Here is a 17,869-nt window from a genome sequence, read left to right as displayed (position 1 = left end):
TGTAGTCACTGTGTTCAGTGTGGTCACTGTGTTCAGTATGAACTCTGTGTTCAGTGTGGTCACTGTGTTCAGTGTGGGCTCTGTGTTCAGTGCGGGCTCTGTGTTCAGTGTGGTCTGTGTTCAGTGTGAGCTCTGTGTTCAGTGTGAGCTCTGTGTTCAGTGTGGTCTGTGTTCAGTGCGGGCTCTGTGTTCAGTGTGGTCTGTGTTCAGTGCGGGCTCTGTGTTCAGTGTGAGCTCTGTGTTCAGTGTGAGCTCTGTGTTCAGTTTGAGCCCTGTGTTCAGTGCGGGCTCTGTGTTCAGTGAGGGATCTGTGCTCAGTGTGGTCTGTGTTCATTGCGGGCTCTGTGTTCAGTGTGGTCTGTGTTCAGTGTGGGCTCTGTGTTCAGTGTGGGCTCTGTGTTCAGTGTGAGCTCTGTGTTCAGTGTGAGCTCTGTGTTCAGTGCGGGCTCTGTGTTCAGTGTGAGATCTGTGTTCAGTGTGGTCACTGTTCAGTGTGAGCTCTGTGTTCAGTGTGGGCTCTGTGTTCAGTGTGGGCTCTGTGTTCAGTGTGGTCACTGTGTTCAGTGTGGTCACTGTGAGCTCTGTGTTCAGTGTGGTCACTGTTCAGTGTGGGCTCTGTGTTCAGTGTGAACTCTGTGTTCAGCGTGAGCTCTGTGTTCAGTGTGGGCTCTGTGTTCAGTGTGGGCTCTGTGTTCAATGTGGGCTATGTGTGCAGTGTGGGCTCTGAGTTCAGTGCGGGCTATGTGTTCAGTGTGGGCTATTTGTTCAGTGTTGTCTCTCTGTTCAGTGTGGGCTCTGTGTTCAGTGCGGGCTCCGTATTCAGTGTGGGCTCTGTGTTCAGTGTGGGCTATGTGCTAATTCTGGACTCTGTGTTCAGTGTGGGCTCTGTGTTCAGTGTGGCCTATGTGCTATTTGTGGGCCCTGTGTTCAGTGTGGGCTCTGTGTTGAGTGTGGGCTCTGTGTTGAGTGTGGGCTCTGTGTTGAGTGTGGGCCCTGTGTTCAGTGTGGGCTGTTTGTTCAGTGTGGGCTCTGTGTTCAGTGTGGGCTCTGTGTTCAGTGTGGGCTCTGTGCTCAGTGTGGGCTCTGTGTTCACTGTGGGCTCTGTGTTCTGTGTGGGCTCTTTGTTCAGTTTTGGCTCTGTGTTCAGTGTGTGCTCTGTGTTAAGTGTGGGCTCTGTGTTCAGTTTGGGCTCTGTATTGACTGTTTGCTCTTTACTTTGTTTTCACTTCTGCCTCTATGTTGATTGTACAACAGTCTTCCGTGGGGCCTTTGAGTTCATTGGGGCCTCTGTGTTAAGTGTGATCTCCATGTTCACTGTGAGCACAATGTAAACGGAGGGCTCCGTGTTCAATGTAAATTGTGTGCTCAGCGTGTACTCTGTGTTCAGTTTGGAATCTGTGTTGAGTACGTGCTCTTTGTAGTGTTGGATCTGTTTTCAGTTATGAGTCTATGTTCAGTGCATGGTCTGTGTTCAAAGTAAACACCGTGTTCAGAGTTTTATCAGTGTTCAGTCTGTTTTTTTTTTGCGTGAAGAGAGGCCTCACTGTTTATTAAGGTCCCTGTGCTGATTGTAAAGTATGTGTTCAGGATTTGTCCTTTGCAATACATTGTCAATGTTCAACACGACGCATTGCATCTTGCTATAAGTTCTAATTAAATATGTTGCCAAGATATGTTTTCTCAATTTCACTCAGGAGGCTGTGTCCTGAAAAAAATACATAGCAGGCACAAACAATGCATGGGAGAGAATTTATTTCCACATGTTTACAGCCTTAATTCACAGAAATGAGGAGCACTGCAATCTATTCACATTTTAAACATCTCGGTCTGCAAAACCTGTAGGTTCCGGTGTTACAGGGAGAGACCAACTGAGTTGAAATCCAACGACAGCACCTCCACCCTTGCTCCTTATTTAACTTTCCAGCCACAAACATCAAAATAGCTCCAACAGAATTGTCAAGGAAAGTTTTCCTTTCATAAATCAATATTGACTCTTGTGAAAGTGTTGACCCTTCCCCAACACACAATAATCACACAGAGACTGAATGATATCTCAGTTATTTCTGCAAACTGGTAACAGCAACCGGGTACAGGGTGGGTAAAGTAATTATGTTCCAAAGGTGAAACGTGATGTTGCTTTATAATATCAATCTCACGCAGGCACACCCAATTACACATACACACACTTGCATGGACGAACACATACACACTCTCACCCACAATTATACGTGCGCACTCACATGCAATCACTCTCACACGTACACTGTCATACACAGACACGCTCACATCCACTCAGCCATATTCATACACACACTCAGTCTCGGACACACACACAGACAAGCACAGACACACCGTTGCATACAAACGCACACAGACACAAAAAGCACACTCACCCACATATATAAACAAACACATATTCTCTCACACACAGACACACAATCACTTGCACACTTACAGTTGCAGACACAGACACACACCCACAATCAGATGCACAAACAGATAGACAGACACACACACACACTCACACACTGGCACACACAGTCATAAACACACACACACATTCACATATACACATACTTTCATACACACAGACAGACACACACATCCTCACACATACGCATATTCACACAAACACACCCACACACGTATACAGACACACACACACAGACACACTCACAAACACTAAGTTACTTACCCACATTCTCATGAATACACAATCACACACACACAAGTAAACACACACACACAGACACAGATGAATAGAAAGCACCGATGGTTAATCTCAATCTCACTATAGTAACCCAGGTAATTTTTAGAGGAATAACACAAGCAAAGTTGAAAATCTGTGTGCATTTTATTCTGAAGTGAGTTGCTGCTTTATAATACCGATCTCTATCTCTCACACACACGTACATTCGCTCTAACACACATACACTTTCAAACAGATACACAATCATCTATATTCTTACACACTCACCCACATTCTTACACACTCACATACATTCTTACACATTCACACACATTCACACAAACATACCCTCACTCAGACCAACACAGATGGACAGAGAGCAGGGAGGGTTAATGTCGATCTCAATCTAGACAATCTGGTAATTTATTGGAAGAATAAGACAAGCAGAGTAGAATCTTTCTATTTCTTTTATTGTGAAATGAGACAATACAAATATATCCCCATAGCAGTTGTTGGGAGTGTAATTGATGATGTGACGGATGTTGGTCCCCCAAAACAAATATTAAATGTGTCCCATGACTAGTTGTTGCGGTGCCTATCTTAGGGTGTAAAGTGTCACGGCTACAGTTGTGAAAAAGGTGGAATTCAGAGTGGGAATGGAGAATGAAGCTGCTCTGAAGAGTGAATGGTTCTTGTTGGTGGTGAATTTAGAAGCTGACGTTTATATTTCAAAAGGTTGCCAGAGCCTCTAACGACTGAACAGGGGCCTCTGGGAAGGGAGACAGTTCCTGCTGCTGTTTCCCATCCAGTCTGCTCGAAGCCGGGCTCACTACCCTGAGGAGATCCTGCTGCATCCGCTGCTCCTCCAAGGGTCGCATCTTTCCCACCCACCGGCCCTGACGCTGCTCTTTGTCCAACTGCTGGCGGAGTGGGCGGGGCAGCCGGCGCGTGACGTCACCGTCAGCGCATCACCGTTTATTTTCTGTTTAAAAAACGAATGGAAGTAAGCGATTCTTCGGAATGAGCGGGGAACTGGGAATCTGAGCCGGCCAGGAGGTGATTATTATTATTATGATTGATAAGTTTAATAAAAAAAAAGTTGGTGCTGTGGGGAGCGGAATTGCGCATGTGCGCCGGGTCTCCCTCCCAGAGTGCAGCGCGCGCCGTGTCACAGATAGAGGACTCGTGGGATTGTGGGAAAATAATCCGCTGTTGCCTCAGCAACAAATTCGTCACTGGATTTTCGCCTGCAGGGGGAGGAATGAATGACAGAAATGGGAGCACGAAGAGGACTTTACGCCATTCAAACCTGTCCACCCTTTAATATGATCATGAATGATATTATAGCTTGACCCAGACGCTCTCTCTCCGACACACTCTCATACAGACACCCACACACAAGCACACACACACACACATGGGGCCCAGGTTAATGCTCTGGGCACCAGCGTTCGAATCCCAATGCAGCATGTTGAATTTTGAATTCACTAAAAGTCTGATGATGACCATGAAACCATTGTATTTTCTCATAATAATTCCTCTGGCTCACTAATATCGTTTAGGGATGAAAACCGGCCTTCCTTATCTGGTCTGGCCTACATGTGAAACATAGTCGTCAACAACATGGTGGTTCATTCATAAGTACCCTTGCAATGGCCCTTCAAGCCACTCAGTTTCCAAATAATAAAACGGGACTGAGCACCTGGGACCGGCCTAGGAAATTATAAGGGCGCACTCATCCCTGCCGATCCTCCAAATTCGTCCTTATTAATATTTGCAGATTTATGCTAAAATTGGGCGAGCTGTCTCGCAGACTATTCAAGCAACATGTTAATACGGAATAATACCTTACACGCAATGTGAAAGACACCACCAGCACTTGGCCAGTTGGTGTCATATCTAGCAGAAAGGAAGACGGTTGTGGTTTTTGGATGAGAGTCATCTCAGCACCAGGACATCACTTCAGGCGTTCAGCGGACTACGGTCCTAGGCCGAACCAACTTCAGCTGCTTCTCCCATGAGAATCCTTCCATCATAATGTAAGAAGTGTTGATGTCCACTGATGATGGCACAATGTTCAGCGCAATTCGCGACTCCTCAGATAGTGAAGCAGTCCATATCAAAATGCAGCATGACCTGGACAATATCCGGACTTGGGCTGACAAGTCGCAAGTACCATTCGCGCCACACAAGAGCCAGGCAATGGCCATCTCCAACTCGAGAGAATCCCACCATAGCCCCTTGATATTCACTGGCAATAACGTTGCTGAATCCCCCTCTATCAACATCCTGGGGGTTAGCATTGACCAGAAACTGCACTGAGCTAGGCAGATGCATACTGTGAATTCAACAGCCCGACAGAGATTTGGAAACCTGCGGGGAGCAGCTCACCTCCTGATTCCCCAATGCCTGCCCACCATCTACAAGGCACAAATCAGAAGTTGGATGGAATAGTCCCCATTTGCCCGGATGAGTGCAGCGCCCACAGCACTCAGAAACACTCAAAAATCTTGACACCATTCTGGAAAAAGGAGTCCAATTCATTGGCACCACATCCACAAATGTTCACTCCCTACACTACCGGTGTACAGTAGCAGCACAGTAGCATCTAGAAGATTTACAGCAGAAACACACTAAGGGTACTTTGACTGCACCTTCCAAAACCAGAGCCACAACCATCTGGAAGGACAAGGGCAGAAGACAAATGGGACAACCATAACCTGGAATATCCGTTCAAAGCCACTCATCATCTTGAATTAGAAATACATCGCCGTTCCTTCACTGTCGCGGGGTCAAAGTCCTGGAACTCCCTTCCTAACAACCCTGTGGGTGTACCTGTACAACATGGATTACAACGGCTCAAGAAGACAGCTCACCACCACCTCCTAAAGGGGCAGTTAGGGATGAGCAAGGAATGCTGGCCCGGCTACCGAAGCCCAAACCCCTTGAATTAATAAAATGGAAACGCACTCTCTCTCACACACACAATCTCTCACAAATACATGTGCACTCGCACACGCACACTCTGTTTCACAATCTTTTTCTCGCACACATACTCCCACTTTCACTCGCTCTCTCCCTCTCACACACACACTCTCCCTCACAAGAAATCTTTCTCGCGCACTCTCTCTCACACTCTCTCATGCACACACACACTATCGCTGTCTCTCGCTCTCTCTCACAGACAAACAAACTCTCTCACACATATTCTGTAGCAGACGGTCACTCACTCTCACACACGCTATCTCGCTCACACGCACTGTCTCCCACACACTCTCACAACAACATTCACAGACATACTCTCTCACATGCATATCTGGTATTTCACGATGCCACACCCACACAGCGGGACCACTGATGACGTTTCACATTGCTCTCTGTTCTCCAGTCTGCATGGGCCTCTGTGCAGCGCTGGCAAGCAGCACCATGTGGATCAAGCTCTGTCCATTTGCTCTGTCACTATAAAGACAGCATAGCCCCGATCTCCCCTGCCTGCTTTCGGAGCACCAGCAGCTCCGCCCAAAGGAAATGCTAAATAAAATTGAAACGTAATGGACATTCTTAGTCAGACATTGTTCAAATTATTGGAAAGATTGTACGGTTGGAGCAAAGGGATATTTCAGCACATTCTTCAACTGCTCCCTGAACTTAGTCTGGGTCATGGCGTAAATCGCAGTGTTTGTGCAGCAACTCAGGAGCTGCAGCATGAAGCCCAATTCCATCACAATATAATCTACATTAACTTGCATATTCCCCAAGAACAATATTCGACTCCATATTGTATACAATATTAACATTGCCCACAACAGGATGAAGTTGGCTGAGATAACGAGCAGTAAAATGATGGATTTCCTCCGACTCTCCATCTCTAGGTCTCTGGGCCTCTCCCCACTGCTGTGAGCCCGGAGTCTCCTGCGGGCTCTGCTGTTCACTAAAATGTGTTTGACGGTGAGAAAATTGAGCAGCAGAATCAGGACAAATGGGAAACAGGGTGTAAGAATGTGATGGAGAAATTCTATAGTTATCCATACCAGAGAGAACTGAACAGCAAATGATACATCGCAAAACCAGGGTACGTTCCTCAGAAAATACCGACCTGTTTGCATAAAATACCAGATGATATTCTTTAAACAGCTCAGCACTGTCACTGCTCCCAGAACAACAGCCGCCGTTTTCTCGGTACAATATTTAGTTTTCAGATTCTGGTGACAAATAGCCACAAATCGATCAAAGGTGAAAGTGACGGTGAACCAGACAGAACAATCGAAGGCGGCATACAAGAGGACAGCATGGATATTACACACAGGGATAGACTGCAGAAAATGAAACTCTTTCGCAAAAACGATCGGAATGTGTCTCAATATCAGGTCGAGAACAATGGACAGTAAATCCGCCGTTGACATGGCGACTAGGCATCGAGTGACACATTTGGATAGACCGCATTTCTCCCGAGACAGAATGACAATTGACAATAAATTAACTGTGTGGGAGAAAGATAAACATGTAAGTTAGCTTCACGGGTGCAATATCAGAACATATACTCTACCGAGCGAAATAAGAATGTATTGGGTCCAATACACCAGAGCTGGATAATAGAGGTATATTGCACAGAGAGGTTTAAAGGAAGGAAGAGAGGTGGGGATGGGGAGATTTTTGGAGAGGATATAATCCAGCCTAAAGTAAATAAACTCTCTATTGTCCAAACCTACATGGGGACCAAGAGGCCTGTTTTTTCCTTTATTATTCATTAATCGGATGTGGTATTTCTGGCTGGGCCAGAATGTATTGCACATACCTAGTTGCCCTTGAGAAGGTAGCGGACAACCGCCCTATTGAGCAGTTGATTCCAAGTGGAGCATGCACATTCACAGTGCTACCAGGGAGGGAGTTATGGGATTTTTACACAGTGACAATGAAGAAACGGCGATATATTTCGAAGTCAGGATTGTGAGTGACTTGGAGGGGAACATCTTGATGGTAGTTTTCCCATCTATCTGCTGGCCTTGTCCTTCCAGTTGCTAGGTTACTTGCCACATGACAGCATATGCCTGGATATTGCCGGGGTCTGGCTGCATTTGGACATAGATTGTGTGTTTGGAAGCTGCTGTCGAAAGAACCTTACTGAATTCCTGCAGTGAGGTTGTACATTGTATACACTTCTGCCACTGCCCAGGTCAGTTTCTGGTCAATGGTAACCCGCAGGATACTGATCGTGGGGGATTCAGTGTTGGTAATGCCCTTGAACATCAAGGGGCGATGGATGGATTATCTCGTGTTAGAGGTGGCAATTGCCTGGCATTTGTGTGTTGTAAATGTTACTTGCCACTTGTCAGCTCAAGCCTGGATATTGTCCAGGTCTAGCTGTATTTGCACATAGACTGTTGTACGCACGTAGATCTCTTGCGGTGGCAGGACAGACTAACAGATCTCTGAAGAATGCTTATGTCCTCACCGACAGTGTGAATAGAGGCAGAGGGAACAAAAGGTAGAGTTTTGTTATAAACCTGTGTAAAGCAAGAGTCTGATCCCATCCTGTGCATTCTGTCCAACACTGGGCACCGGGATTTCCTAAAGTTGTAAAGGTTAAGGATGGAGAATAGGCATTATTTACTAGAACGGTTCAAGTGATATGGATAGACTTGAGAAGCTGTGGTGCAGTAGGGATTGGAAGACGAGAACAAGAGTTATAAAATTAATTTTTTGACAGACTGCAACTCGGCTCCGCGAAAAAGGATCTCAGATGTTGTGTACCACGTGGTACACGCTTAGATATGAGCAGATGGTAGTCCTGGGGTCCGTGGATCAGGAATGTTGTTTTTGATCAGACTTGAAAACAATGACTTTCGTCTTACAAAAATATGGGCGCCAAAAACAGTAATGAAGTTATTCATGCCACACAAGTTAATGTCTGAATGGAAAGACTTACCAGGGACGCCGACAATAGCGAGGATGGGATAGTAAACCCCTTGGATTACCCAGATCACCCATAGGATGCGCCAATTTAACGGTGCCCGATGATGTTCAGAAAGTAAGTTAACCGCCATTGTGAAGAACCTGCTCATTGTTGTAACATTCGAATTTATTGTTCTCGGATTCTGAAACATCGCTGTAACTTTCCAATCGATTGATCTCGGTTTCTGATCCATTGTTTCAACTTTCCAATCTATTGTTCTCAGAATCTGCTCCATTGTTGCAACATTCCAATCTATTGTTCTCAGATACTGATTTCTCCTCTCCTTCTCTCTGCAGCCGATGATCCAGGCTGCTCGCGGATGGACAGCTTCTGATAATGCTATGTCATGACACGTTGAAAGGAGCCGCTTATAAACAGAAGACAGAAACATGTCAGAGGCACAATTAAAATCCATGGAGACTGTCATTAATTACAGCAAATGAACAAACAGCTTTAGGTAACCCCTTTATGTCCAACAATCTTGTGTCTGAACAGAGATGTACGAGTGTTGCTGAGGCAAGGGATGGTGGTCATAGCGGAGGCATTAGACATAAACTGCCATTCTCCCTTATATTTGGGAGTGACGTCGGAGGATTGGAAGGTTTTAAACCTTCCAACCTGTTTTGAGAAACGGACAAACTCTCTAACTGCAGGCAGTCGAATGACGCTGGTGGTTCAGATTCGAGAGGCCATGATGGAGGGAAAAAACAGTGGTCCTTCTAAAATATGTATTGTTCCATTAAAGACAAGGGACATGGAAAGCTTAATATGAAAGCAAACATGTCTGATAAAGTGGATTGAGGCCTCTTACGGAATAGCGGAAAGGGTTGATGATGATAGTCCGTCTCTTGTTATACTGATGGTATTTCCAAAGGATGAGATCAAACGCAATTTAATAGACATGTCATGGGAACAGAAAACCATCGACGATGGAGGTAGTGACAGAGTGGGTGTGACATCGACCTGGAGACAGAAAATAGAGAATTAGTGAACAGGTAGTTTGCTTTGTCTTGTAACGTGATGTGGGTTTCATTGGCTTAGTTTGCATTTATTGCCCATTCTTTTTTGCCCTTGAGAAGGTCGTGGGGAGCTGCTTTCTACATCCGCTGCAGCCCACATAGTGTAGGTACACCGTCAATGTTGTTAGGGAAGGAGTCCCAGGATTTTGGTCCAGCGACAGTGAAGGAACGACAATGTATTTCCAAGTCAGGATGATGAATGATTGGTCCAGGTGACTGTGTCACAATGTAACTGCTGCATACCTCCTTCTAGAAGGTAGTGGTCGTGGGTTTGGAAAGTAGTGTCTAAGGAGCCTTGGCGAATTCCTGCAGACGGTGCACACTGCGGCTTTTGTGCTGGAGGTAGTGAATGTTTGTGGATGTGGTGCCAGTCAAGTGGGGCTCCTTTGTCTTGGTTGGTGTCAACTTCTTGAGTGTAGTGGGATCTGCGCTCATTCAGGCGAGGGGGGAGTATTCCATCACTTTCCTGACTTATGCCCTATAGATGTTGGACAGGACTTGAGGAGTCAGGAGCTGAGTTACTCGTCGCCCTAGTCCCTGAGCAGTTCTTGTAGCCACACTATATATGTGGCTGCTCCAGTTCAGTATCTGGTTCATCTTAACAGTGTGAAGAATACCTGCTGGCTCATGGACAACGCAGGCAGATTGGTGAAACTAGCAGCTACATGGCTGATGCTATCACAAATAGAACAATATGAAGGAGACAGCAGGGACAATTTCAAAGGCTGTTCTGTAAAAGAGGATTTGTTCAGATGCAAGGTGGCTGCACAAGGTCGTCGGGCTGAAAAAATAAAATTAAATATTGCTTCTGAGGAGGAACTTCGCAGAAACATGTTAAAACTCACTTAATAGGCCTCAGATGGAGTATTGTGTCCAACGAAAGATGGAGAGCAACCCAGTAGGAATGGCGGATGAGTGTAATTAATAAATTAGAGAGAGAGAGAGAGAGAGAAACCCCATGCAAATAGAGGAGCGATAAAACTGATAAATTAGAGTGAATGAAGAGACCCAGTTTGCAAATAGAGAAACATTGCAATTAATAAATGAGAGAGAGAGAGAGAGAAATAGAGAGACCGATGAGAGAGAGAGAGACCCACTGTGAAAATAGAGCAGCAATGTAATTAATAAATTAGGGAGATAGAGCACAAACCAGTTTTCAAAAAGGGAAGGAATGAATCTAATACTTAGAGAGAGGGAGAGGAAATAACACAGTACGAATAATGGACAGATATAATTAAGAAATCAGAAATAGGGAGAGAGACAGAGCAACGCAGTGTTGAAATAGAGGAGGAAATTAATTAATATATACGAGAGAGAGAGAGAGAGAGAGCATTCCAGTGTGAAAATTAAGGCAGGTATATAATTAATACATTGGATAGAGAGAGGGCAACTCGGTGTGTGAGAGAGGAGGAATTCAATTCACCAATTAGAGACAGCGACGGAGAACAACCAAGTGTCCAAATACAGGAGGAGTATAATTGATAAATTGGAGAGAGAAAACAAACTAGTGTGCAAATAGAGGAGGATTGTAATTAATAAATTGGGGAGAGAGAGATCAAACCAGTGTGCAAAAAGAGGAGGAATGTAATTAATAAACGAGAGAGAGTGAGCAACCCAGTGTGCATTTAGAGGAGGAATAGAATTTAGAAATTAGAGAGAGCGAGAGAGGGAGAAACCCAGTGTGCAAATAGAGGAGGAATTTAATTAATGCATTTGAGAGAGAGAGAGAAAGCAACCCAATGTGCATGTAAAGGAGGGACGCAGTTAATCAATTAGAAAGAGGATGACAGAGAGAGCGCAAATTTGTGATTAAATAGAGGAAGAATGTAATTAAGAAATTAGAGAGAGTGGGAGCAACACAGTGCGCAAATAAGGGGGAAATGCAATTAATAAATAGAAAGAGGGGGAGAGATATCAACCCAGTTTTCAATAGAGGAGGACTGTACTTATTACATTCGAGATTGAGCAACCAAAGGTGCATGTAGCGCATGAGTGTAATTAATAAATTAGGGAGAGGAACCAAATGTGTAAATAGAGGAGGAATGTAACTATTAATAAGAGAGAGAGAGAGAAGGAGAGAGAGAGAGAGAGAGAGAGAGCGCAGGTCAGTGTGAAAATAGATAAGGCATGCAAAGAATAATTCGAGAGAGAGGGAATTATAAGGGTCAAATAATGTAGAATCGCAATTAATAAATCAGAAAGAAGGAGAGTGATAGAGAGCAACGCAATGTTCAAATAGAGGAGGAATGTCATTAATATATTCATGAGGGAGAGAGCGAGAGAGAGGGAGAAATCCAGTGTGAACATTAAGACATGAATATAATTAATAAATTGGAGAGTGAGAGAGAGATAGCAACTAGGTGTGTAGAGAGAGGACGAATTAAATTAATAATTTAGAAAGAGAGGGTGACCCACCTAGTGAATAATTACAGGAAAGATATAATTAGTAAATTGGGGGAAGAGAGAACAAAGAAGACTGCAAATAGAGGAGGATTGTATGTATTTAATAAATTGGGGAGAGAGCGGCAAAACCTTTGTGCAAATAGTCGAGGAATGTAAGTAATAAACAAGAGAGGGAGAGTAACCCAGTGTGCAACCTGAGGAGAAATGTAACTAATACCTTAGAGAGATAGAGAGAGAAGCCCATTGTGCACATAGAGCATGAATGTAATTAATAAATTAGAGGGAGTGACCCAGTGTGCAAATAGAAGAGTAATGGAATAAGTGCATTAGTGAGAGAGAGCAACATAGTGTTCAAATAGACGGGGGTATGGAATGAAAAAAAAAGAGTGAGAGAGCAACCAGTTTGCCAACAGAGGAGGAATATCATTAGTACATTAGAGAGGCAGATAGAGAGCAACACAGTGTGCAAGTAGGGGAGACATTCTACAGAGCACCCAGTGCGCAAATAGAGGAGGAATGTAATTAATGATTTAGGGAGAGAGCAAAACAGTGTGCAGAGAGAGGAGAAATCAAATAATAACATATAGCGAGGGAGAGCAACTCAGTGTGGAAATAGATGAGGAATTCAATTCATGAATTGGAGAGAGAGAGAACAACCCAGTGTGCAATAGAATCACCGGATCACAGTGCAGAAGATGCCCTCCGTCCCATTGAGTCTGCACCGACGAGGGAGAAACATCTGAACTATCTGCCTAATCCCATTTACCAGCACTTCGCCATTAGCGTTGAATGTTATGACTTGCCAAGTGTTCATCCAGGTACTTTAAAAAGGATGTGAGGCAAACCGCCTCAACCACCTTCCAGGGCAGTTCATTCCAGCCCGTCACCAACCTCTGGGAAAATACGTTTTTCCTCACATTCTCCCTCAACATCCTCCCCCTCACCTTGAACTTATGCCCCCTTGTGACTGACTATCAACTAAAGGGAAAAGCTGCTCCCTATCCACCCTGACTCTTTCCCTGATAATCTTGTACACCTCGATCAGGTCTCCCCTCAGTCTTCTCGGCTCCAACGCAAAGAGCCCAAGTCTATCTAACCTCTCTTCATAACTTAAATGTTTCATCCCAGGCAACATCCTGGTGAATCACAACTGCATCCACTCCAGTGCGATCACATCCTTCCTAGCATGTGGAGACCAGTACTGCACACAGTACTCCAGCTGTTACCTCACTAAGGTTCTATACAACTCCAACATGTCCTCCCTACGTTTCGAATCTAATACTCGATTGATAAAGGCAAGTGTTCGATATGTCTTTTTCTCCTCCCCACCATCATGACCCTCTGCCTTCAGAGTTCTTTGGACACATACGCCAAAGTCCCTTTGTTTCTCATAACTTCCTAGTGTCATTTGGTTCATTGAATACTTCCTTGTCAAATTACTCGTTCCAAAGTGTATCACCTCACATTTTTCAGGGTTAAATTCCACCTGCCACTTATCTGTCCATTTGAACATCCCGTCTATATCAACCTGTAGTGCAAGCCACTCAACCTCACTATGAACCTCCTGGCCAATCTTTGTTTCATCCGCTAACTAACTAATCCTTCCCCCCACAGAGTCAGCTATGTCGTTTATAAGAATGACAAATAATGGGAGGCCGATCACAGGTCCCCGTGGTGCCCCACTGGACACTGGCTTCCAGTCACTAAAGCATCATTCGGTCATGAAAATCTGCCCCCTACAACTAAGGAAATGTTGAAGCCACCTTTTCAAATTCCCCTGCATCCCATGTGTATTTGCATTTTTATAAGCCTCCCATGTGGGGCCTTGTCAAAGGCTTTGCTGAAATCCATATATATTACTACAACTGCACTACCCTCATCTACAATCCTGGTCAGTTCCTCAAAAAATTCAAACAAATTTGTTAGTCCTGACCTCCCTCTGACAAAGCCATGCTGATTATCCCTGATTAAACCTTGTCTCTCCAACTGGCGATAGCTTATCTCCGGCAGAAATGTGTCTACTAGTTTCCCTACAACTGAGGCGAGACTCACTGGTCTGCAGTTGCCTGGCTTATACCTACAAATGTTATTAAATGGCGTATCCACGTTAGCTCTTCTCCTGTCCTCTGACCCCTCTCCAGTCGCCAGAGAGGAATTAAAAATGTGTGTCGGGGTCCCTGCGATCTCTTCCCTTGCCTGTTTCAACAGTCCGGGACACAAATCACTGGACATGGAGATTGGTACAATTTTATGCCTGCCAACACCTCCAATACTTTGTCACTTCCTGTATCAATTTCCTGAAGAACCTCGCAGTCTCTCTACACGAGTTCGAAACCTTCACCCTCATTCCCTTGGGTGAAGACGGATGTGAATGATTTATTCAACACTCTAGCGATGTCCTTCGGCTCCACCCACAGATTTCACCATTTCTTCCGTATTGGCCCCACTCTTTCCCTGGTAAACCTCTTCCCATGGACATAATTGTAGAATATATTGGGATTTTCCCTACTCTTGCCAGCTTTAGGAAGGTTTTCATAGGAAGACGGATTCAATTAACCATTTCGAGGGAGAGATTGGGCGCTAGCAAGTGTGAACATCGAGGAGGAATATAATTACTAAATAAGTGAGAGTTAGCAACTCAGTGTGCATTTCGAGGAGGAATGAAATAGAGAAAATAAAAGGGAGAGGGAGAGTGAGCGCGCGCAACCCAGTGAGCCAATAGAGGAGGGATTCAATTAATCAATTAGAGTGAGAGAGCAAACCACTCTTCAATTATTGGAGAAAAGTAGTTAATAAATTAGAGAGAGCGAGAAAACCAGTGTGTAAATGCAGAAGGAATGCAAATAATAAATTAGGGAGAGAGAGACACACACAGAAGCCCAGTGTGAAAATCGTTTCGTAACAGAATTAATACATTAGAGGGAGAAGGAGATAGAGTGGGTGTGCAACCCAGTGTAACAAAAGAGGAGGAATTCAATTAGTCTATTCGAGTGCGAGAGCAACCCAGTGTTCAATTAGAGGAGGATGTAATTAATAAATTAGAGAGAGATAAACTCAGTGTGTAAATGGAGGAGGAATGGAAAATAAATTGAGGAGTGAGACAGACAAAGAGCCAAACCGAAAATTGGACCTTAACATAATTAATAAATTAGAGGGAGAGCAACCCAGTGCGCAAATAGAGGAGGACTTCAATTAACCATTTACAGCTAGATAGAGAGCGCAACCCAGTGTGCAAACAGAAGTGGAATGTAATTTCTAAATTAGTGAGATAGCGCAACCCAGTGTATCAATAGAGGAGGAATTCAATGAATCAATTGGAGGGAGGGAGAACATACCAGTGTTCAATTCGAGCAGGAATGTATTTTTGTTAGTTCTGTAGCCTAGTTAAAAGATTGGTATGGTCGCTGACTCGGCTGACTGTGCGACCGTTTAATGTCAATCACCTGAAGCCTGATTCGGGCATCAATAGGTGTTAATTAAGATTTGAAGCTTAGCTAGAGTGAGTCACATCAGCTCAATTTAAGAAATGGACTATCTGGAACCACACTGCATTGTGCTTGCACACAAGAAGGGGAGAGTGATCATCCTGAGGGAGACACAGCCAGAGTGGCTATTGACAATTTGGCGCACAGTGAGAATTGAACGTCTCAGTCTTTCTCTTTAATTACTCTTAATTTTTGTAAGGTCAGTCGTCTTGTTAAAATGTTGCTGAGTTAGCTGACTCAGCTGACTGTGTGACGATTTACTTTCAATGGCCTGAAGTCTGATTACGGCCTGAATAGGAGTTAATTAATATTGCAAGCTTAGCTATCGTGAGCCATTTCAGTTGCCTTTAAAAAAGGGCTGAACTAGAAGCACACAATTGTGTGCTTGCACACCAGCAAGGGAGAGAGCTCACCCTGAGTGAGATACAACCAGAGTCGGCTGACATTTTGGTGGACGGTGGGAATTCGGTGCATAGGGGAAGAGGTGTTCCTTGCATTATGTCCTTGCTATCCAAATTCTTAAACCTTAACAGCGTGGCCTTACCCTGCTGCTGCAGCAGATGCTACCAGGGACAGGAATGAGAGATAAGTTGTGGGTCACTTCAGGTAAGAATCTACTACTTTAATCGCTTATAATTAAAGCAATTTTGTGCTTTATAGTTCGGATATTCTATAGTAACGAGGATCAGGAAAGAAGGGCGTGAGAGTAATTGGTTTAGAAGGTTTAATTTAAAGTGATAAATCATGGCAGTAGAGCTCCAAACTGTGTTGTGCTCCTCGAGCTCCATGTGGGAAGCCGGGAACATTAAGAGTGCCCGGGAGCTGCATGTTTGCAGGAAGTGTGTTCAGCTGCAGCTCCTGGAAGCTCGGTTTCAGAGCTGGAACGGCGGCTGGTGACACTGTGGAGCATCCGCAAGTCTGACAGCATCATGGTCAGCACATTTGGAGAGGAGGTCATGCCGCAGATGAAGGGACTTGAGGAATGAAGGGAATGGGTGACCACCAGGCAATTCAAGAGAAACAAGCAGGTAGTTCAGGTGTCTCCTTGGGCCCCATGCGCAAATTGGTTTTCAATTTGGAGGCTGATGATGGCGCTGGTTTCACCAGGGAGTACTCCCATTTCAGCCTTCCGGATTCAAAATTAAGTTCATCAACTTCAGATCATGAACTTTCCATCCTCATCCGTAATGAAGACTGATGCGAATTCCCTGTTCAATTCACCTGCCATCTCCCCATTTTATATTAATAGTCGTTTGATAGTGCATAACTTGAGAATTTCTGAAATCAGTAGATGATATCGAGTTTTTTTTCATTTCCACAATTCAGGACAATCACAAGTATTGAAATTTTAGGGGAAGCAATTGAACACTGCCTCTTCTAGATAAAATAAGTAAGTAATAGCCATTGGCTGGTTCATTCATCGGACCAGTGCCATTCAAAATAAAACTCCCTGGCTTATATTTGAAGTAATGTTTGGCAGTTAACTGCCAGTCAATGTTAATTGGGGTGCATTCTCCATGTCAAAGGCTCGAACTGTTAGAGTCCACTTGCCAACCACTTTCCTCTCATCCAATATAATCTCTTTGCTTCCAGTGATATTGGTAGCCTAAGGAATAGTAGACAAAAAAGTTGGCTGAAAGATATTCATTGTTTCAAGTCTTTTCTACCTCAACTCCTCAGGACAATCGCAAGATTTCAAATGTCAGAGGAAACAGCATTATTACATTGAAGGAGATATAGTCCTGATTTGTTGGTAAGTTGACCCTGATTGGTCGAGGCCTTGCCATGGAGAATGGACAAGTTTATTTGGACAGACAGTCAACTGCCAATATTTGTTTGAAATTTAAGCAAGGAAGCTTGACGTTGTTTGGTCCATGAATTGCCCTGCAGAAAGGAACAGAAAATGTCCGGCACCTATGTTGTTCAGCTATAAGTGGTGTATTTCTTTCAATTGCTTCCCCTGACATTGGTATTCATGTTGTTGTCCTTATGGGTAGATGACAAAAAACCTATGTTTTGTAATCCAAATATCCTTTATTTCTGTGATTAATCCACCAGGGTCCTTTCTATCAAACCAGCGCTCACCTTGATACACCTATCCTTAGGAAAAACAATAGAAATTCATGCGCTTTGGCTTTATATTTCTAGGTAGGTATATTGTTTGTCCTTTGTTTCACCCATTATTAATCTTTTAGTCATTCCTCTCTTTGAAATTTCATTTAAAATTCTCATCAATCTATTGACCTGCCGCACACTTTTTCTTTATTATATTGTTTTTCTTTAAGTTCGATATCATGAACACATTTTTATTTTGTTAAAC

Source organism: Cetorhinus maximus, unplaced genomic scaffold (genome assembly GCF_964194155.1).
Source record: "Cetorhinus maximus unplaced genomic scaffold, sCetMax3.hap1.1 HAP1_SCAFFOLD_72, whole genome shotgun sequence".
Taxonomy (NCBI): Eukaryota; Metazoa; Chordata; class Chondrichthyes; order Lamniformes; family Cetorhinidae; genus Cetorhinus; species Cetorhinus maximus.
This window is presented reverse-complemented; position numbering follows the sequence as displayed.